Below are 6,984 nucleotides of genomic sequence, written 5' to 3'. Positions count from 1 at the left end.
CGCATTAAAATGCTGATTGGTAGTAAGGATATATCACTCTTCAAGAAGCTTCCATTCAAACAATTAAGAAAATACAAAATAAAAGCTTAAATTATGCATTCCCAGTTATCAACTAGTCACGTGGGAGTGTGCACTATTAGCCTCCGATTATTCTCTCTGAAGCTGAACTGAATGACTACTTTTGTAGATGTCCACACTGTTTGTTTATAGTTTTATAGCAAATTAAACTTTTTATTGCGGCTATGATGTCTCTTTAGAATGAGAAAATGTACTCCTAGTCCTATCTCGAGGACAGCAAAATCACCTCTGATGCATTACAAATTTGAATCAGCCATTTGAACAATTCAAGTGTGTTTGAGGAGGAGTTTACCTTGAGAGACCTTTGCAAGAAAATGAGCTTTTGAGACATTAAGAAATGCACAAAGATACTAAACTACCGGCCAAAAAAAGTAAGACTTTAACAAAAGTAGACTCACACTATACAGTCTGTTTTAAAGCTGTGATGTTTCATCCTGACAAGTAACATTTTGATTGTAATCTGTTTGCACGCTGAAGGTACCCTGCCAGTACATTTCTGAGGTAATAGGTTTAAAATCTTGTAATTTTGCTGCTATTTTCTTATAACGATTGCCTATGAGGGTTAGTCAGATCATTTGTTTTTTTTTTTGTATAAATATAGCCTATAATTATTGTCAGCTGATAGCATTTCTCTGTTTATTTTGTGTTTATTTTGTTTTGTTTGTATTTATATATTCTGTCAATTCATTTCATTTCGTTTTTTATGCTGTTGTAAAGGCCAGTGTGCCAACTAAAATAAAGTAGAATTGCATAATTATCAAAACACGTTCACTATATGGAAACAATTCTCAAACATAATAAAAGTCAATACATATTTGTTGACAAAGTCTTAAACAAGAGATAGTCCATTTTTTTGCTCATTTGTGGCACAGATAAAAATATATTATGAATGTGTAGGAAAAAAAACATAATTTATGTTGACTGTTGCAGTGTGGCTTCTGGCCTTTATTGGTATCATTGAGCAGCAGAACATTAGTTTCAACTAAACAAGCAAGAAAGAAAAAAATGTGCTGTATGGAACACAATAAAGATACAGTGGCAAAGACTATGGAACTCTGATATAAAAGGAAGGCATTTATACCAGATTAAGCGGGGTAGTAAAGGGTAGGGCCTACTGGGAAAGAACAGGAGAGAATAGTGCCTGTTTAGCAGAAGGAGACTGGGACATACGTGATGCCTGTAATCAAAAGGAGACTGTGGAACATGTTCTTCTTGTATATGGCCTAAATACTGAAAGACTGGAACGTGAAGGAATTCAGCTCATGGACATTAAAAAATATATTTGCATATCACTTTGGAAAGATGTTGTTAAAACTCATATTCACTTGACAACAAACTTGACTAACAAGAAGAATGTAAGGATTATGTAATAAGGAGATACAGTAGGTGGCGATAATGCTCCGACTGGTTGCAAGTCGCTTTTAAAAGAAGAAGAATATACGCGCCATCTTGGATTTCACGGGATTTAGGATTTGTCAATATGGTCCAGCTGCGGCTTGCGTCCGCTCACGCCACGCCCCCGCTCACGTCACGCCCCTTATCCGCTCACGCCACGCCCCAGCTCACGTCACACCCCTTATTTTCTTCGCCTTCAAAATAAAAGCCAGTTTGGGGTGGAACTATAGAATGTCAGTTCATATTGTATTGGATTCGTTTTTTTAATTTGCTAATACATAATACATTGAACTGCAAACAACAATCATCAGTTCATGTTGTATTGGATTAGTTTTTTTTTATTTGCTAATTTATAATACAAACAACAAAACTTCAAATATGTATTTAAAAAAAAATCTATATCCGTAGTATAATTTCAATCCCTCTCACCACTGCATAGATGCTTGGAAATGTATGCATTTGACTTTGTTTTAAAGATGTGGGGTCAGAAGTGGAGGAAGAAGAAGATATTGGTGACAGGAGGAAGGAAATAACAGGATTATTTGGCAATGGGAAAGAAACAGGGGACAATGCCTTAGTTAAGGGAGTTTTTCCTCGCTACTGTCACACTAAATGCTTGCTCTTGGGGGAATTACTGGAATTGTTGCTTTGGACTAAATAATATAACTTTGGGTTTATTCTCATTCTGCTGTAAAAACGTTTCAGTCAACCAGGCTCCTGGAGATGATAATAATTGGTTAGTTTACTGTAATTATTAGGCTCCAAAGGTACATACTGTAGGTAAATCCGTACCTGTACCTGTCTATTCTTGTTTTGCACAAGATAATATGTTGTGCACAACTAGGATAATAAATAAATGAAGGGGAAGGACCGAATCCTCTGATTCTGATGATTATGCACTGGTGAAATCACAGTAATAAACATAATATAATTATATTGTGATAACGTTTTGACTTATATACTAATGAGCTATAACACTATTTAGGAGAAGAGAAGTGAAGCCGGATAGGCTTCACAGCTACAGACTGTTTAGATTCAATGTTTCACCTGTTCAACATGTCTGGACTGTGGGAGGAAGGAAGGAAACCCACACGGACATGGGAGAGATCGTGACTGTACTGTAAGTAAACACAACCACATGCAAACACATGCTGCTGAACACAGAAAGACCCCCGCTGGTTTGAAACAAGAACATTCCTGCAGTAAAAGTGCTGAACACTGAGTCAACCATGAAGATGTGGATGTAAATATATGAGAGGACATGTTAGATTGACATGAATGGGGCTGGGTAGGGATTTGCCTTCTTGTAGTTTTTCTTCATCTTATTCATCTGTTCTCCATCAAACCCTCCTTATTTTGTGAGAGTAATTGTTGTGTTCCAAACAACCTTATGTAAGTATTTTAGAGTTTTTGGTACCCTGGTGATCAATGAACAATCTTTTTCACCATCTCTCTTCGGGTTGACCTCTGGTCTGAGAAGATGAACCTGTTCTTCTCTCAGGAATTCCCGTCTCTCTTAAAGTTTTCACTTATCCAAATATTTCAAAATCTACTGGATGGATTGACACAACGTTTGGTGCACACATAGCTCAGGGTGTCTCTAGGGTCACAGCAAAGTCCCAGCTTATTGGAGGACACAAAAAGGTGGGTGACAGCAGCTGTGTTTGTTGCATGGGTAGGTCCTGGTAATGCAACTACTGTCTGTGTGTGTTCTCCTTTTCCTGGGCTGGTTGCAATAGAGTACATTTGAGTAGAAGGCTCTCTCTAGATTGAAGCACTAAAAGAGAAAAAGAGAGTAAATAAATGCAGCAAGTACATATTAAATTATTTTTTCACACCCCTTTGTTACATAAAAAGAATAGTAATTGTATTATTTATTTGTTACATAAATCTAATTTTCCTTTTTCAGATGCTCAGAGCTATTTGTTAAAAGTTCAATGACAAAGTAAATGTCCTGGGGAGCATGTGTCAGGGTGGTACATACAAAGTAATCAGTTCTGTTTCTTCTGATGTTTAAAATACATCTGACAATGCAGTAATGATGTTGTGAAATGTCATGTAGCAATAATAATGAAGCCAGATATGCCAGACCGCATTATTATTTTTACTATTATTATATTACTCTGTGTTGCTTTTATTCAATTTGAATACATTTATTAACTTTACAACTACTATTGTGACACTGCATTTTGCTGTACTTTAATGTGCAGGTCTTAAATTTCATTCACTGCTCACCACAGTCATGAGGCGATACCAAAATTTGCAGTCAGTTATTTCAATAAAACATGAGATATTTAATATCACATTGTATGTTTTTTTAAAAAAAAATACCTGCATGTTTAACTGTGTTTCGCTTGTGGCCCTGTAAATGAGGGACCAGCTTACACAAGTCTCCCTTCTTTTCACAAAGGGGACACTTGTACTGTGAATCACAGGTCGGTACCAACTGAGGATCATTGTGCTCTGGCAGAACAGACTGAAGAGAAGAGGAAGAAATGATGTATACAACACAATGTTAGTAAAAGAAGCTTTAACTTTTGAATGTAGCCAATTCTCAATAACTCAAATTACATTAAAGTGACTATGTCACTTTGTAGTGTTTCTGAAACTCTGTCATATTTCATTTAATAAAAACTATCATCATCTGAAGTACCTCACTCAAACACACACACACACACACACACACACACACACACACACACACACACACACACACACACACACACACAGTTAGCTTAACTCTGACAGGCTAAGCTAACGTTAGCATACACTGACACAGCTAACTTTAGCATACTTTTAACACACCCTGTTAACTATAAGCTATCATCAACATCAACATCAATAGCTGTAGATAGTAGCCTAATATTAATTTTAACCAAGCCAGGCTAAATAACTCTATTATCAGTAGCTTACCTGGTACTCACTGGCAATATGAAGCTGTAAGTCGGACGTGGCGTGAGCGGCCGGGGGGCGTGTCGAGAGCAGATGGGGCGTGGCGTGAGCGGCCGGGGGCGTGGCGTGAGCGGCCGCAAGCCGCAGCTGGACCATTCTTGGATTTGTCGGTACACGATCCGTTCTGCACATGCGCAAAATGTTCGCGCTGGGCCATGGGGTGCAGTACCACCGTTATCCGCTAAGCCCATGGTGGCTTTTAGACTCGGCGCTCTTCCTGGGGGCTTGATCTTGTACCGACAGGATTTATTCACCTGTGTTTGTGCAGCACCATAGTCATCTAGCTTACGTGAATCGCTCAGTTCACGGAAGAAGGACTACTGGCAACAGCGGCACATGGACAATGACATCTGCCGATAGCCATAAAGGTCAAACCCTACATCAATGGTTGGAAGAATGATCTTAAGCTTTTTGCTACAACTTTACAATACATGACAGAGGAAAACGCCAAAAGACTCTTGTATTTGTTGGACTTACATTCCCTAATGGACTAAAAGACCCCTAGCATCTTCTTTTCTTTTCTTTTATTTATTTTGATTTGCTATATATATTGTCTCTACCTCAAAGCTGTAAACACGTTTTGGACAAATGTACTAACACATTGTGCCTTGGTTGTTTGTATGACTGTTGTATAATAAAGAGTTAAAAAAAAAAAAAAAAAAAAATCTGCCGATAGCCAATAGCAGGATAACGGCGTTAGCATGCTGTGAGCGTTACTATCCACTGACCGTAGTTATAACCACAGAAAGCTACAAGCAGTGCTACAATTCTTTTTTTAAAAACTCTGGCTGAAGACAAAAGGTGGGAAACTGTTCCTTAGGGATTTATCAGTAGGCTAATTATACGAGGCACTGTCAGGTGAATGGAGCAGTCAATCTTGGAGACCGGACAAGGACAAGTTGTGGTGGGTAATCCTGGATACCCCTGACCTCTTGTGTCAATATCTGTGAGTAAGTGACAGCAAAAGGTAAGTAATATCGTGTGTGTGTGTGTGTGTGTGTGTGTGTGTGTGTGTGTGTGTCCGCCCGCCCGCCCGAACAGTGTCACTTGGGTTGATTGTTGACCTGCATTTTAGTTGTGATAATTGATTGTTGATGATCATGGTCACAAAAACATTGTCAGTTGTGGTCAGTTTGTTTGGATAAGTTGTTGTTGGTTAGTTAGAATTTTAGTTAGTTTGAGTTGTTGATAGTTTATCTTTCTTATAGTTGGTTTGCAGTGTTGGTAGGCCTAATTGATGAACATAGCCTACTTATTTTTGCATAATTTGATTATTAATCATACTTTGTATTTGATGGTCTTACTGTAGCTAGTGTGAGTTGTGTTTGTGTTTACCAGCCAACATGTTGTTTTTATCAGGCTCCATGTCTGTGACTAGGCTATAGTATTTGGGTGATTCACTATTTTTTTTAGTGAATGTCTGCTATTTTCTATTTGGTATAAAAATGGGGATTTATTAAAATATAACATAAGCTTTCTAGTTATATTCCATGCTATTAAAATCCTACCACTTTTAAAATCCCCATGAAACCACCATCTGACACAGATGCAAGCGTTGCTTAGACTGTGTTTTCCTGTTGTGTGCTCTGTGTCTGGATCTGTATTTTTTTTCCCCTTGTCTGTCAGAGAAAATAGGTAGCCTACATTGCAGTCCATTATAAAAAACAACCAAGTTAAGATAGTTAGCTTGTAAGCTTTTTATTAAACTAATCAAAGAGTAAAATGAGTAAAGCAAAAGAATAAGGAATTCATTTTATTAACAATATAAGGGAAAGATGCCCAAAGCCATTTTAGAGAGTTAATGACAGCTAACTCTCTGTCTTCCTGGCACAAGACTGGACTGGACAGAGACTGAAAAAAGCCTTTATACTCCATCATCCTATTTCTTCCTACCAGTAACTCGTCTTCATTTGCACCTAGAAATGCAGTGAAAAAATTTACAATTTTTCTAAACAGTATTGTACCCGGCTGTATAAAAGAATACTGTTTGTTGTTTTACATAAAATATTGGCTGATCTATAGCTAAGTAGCATTTTAATATTTAGCTGTTTAGCAGAAACCAGAAATCCAGGATTTACTGTGCTAAATAGAAATCCCTCAATTAAATTGAAATTTCATGTAATTTGTGTACATAATGTATACGTAATCTAAAATTCAGTAATCAATATTTTTTATTTTCATCTTTGCAAATGCACCATCCATCCATCCATCTTCGTCCGCTTATCCGGGGTCGGGTCGTAGGGGCAGCAGCTCCAGCAGAGGACCCCAAACTTCCCTTTCCCGAGCCACATTAACTGTGCAGATAGAGGCTGCCTGCCTCTATCTGCCTGCCTCTATGGGAATTTAACATAGGGATGTACTTACTTATGCCCCCTGTATTTTAAGGAAGAACATTTATTTATTTACGAAACATTATTCATTCACAAACAAAATTGGTGTCCTTAAAGGTTGGATTATTCCTATTTTTTTTTAATTAAGGCATTAAGATCAATTTCCAAAAGATGATTTTTTTTTATTCCTCTTTTTAGTCAACTTTAGCATGGGTGTCCTAATTTTTTC

General features: G+C 37.5%; 1 long non-coding RNA gene across 1 annotated transcript; it reads right to left on the bottom strand.

Moving 5' to 3' along the window:
- Positions 1 to 3,188: 3,188 nt before the first annotated feature.
- LOC116067791 lies at positions 3,189 to 4,448 on the bottom strand. Its single transcript, XR_004109314.1, has 3 exons — positions 4,387 to 4,448; positions 3,805 to 3,949; positions 3,189 to 3,250 (listed from the first exon to the last, which is right to left on the bottom strand). It is a non-coding gene; the product is annotated as an uncharacterized LOC116067791 (long non-coding RNA).
- Between the last annotated feature and the right edge of the window lie 2,536 nt (positions 4,449 to 6,984).

This window comes from Sander lucioperca, chromosome 3 (genome assembly GCF_008315115.2).
Source record: "Sander lucioperca isolate FBNREF2018 chromosome 3, SLUC_FBN_1.2, whole genome shotgun sequence".
NCBI lineage: Eukaryota > Metazoa > Chordata > Actinopteri > Perciformes > Percidae > Sander > Sander lucioperca.
The sequence above is the reverse complement of the archived record's forward strand: the minus strand, read 5'-3'. Positions and strand labels throughout refer to the sequence as shown.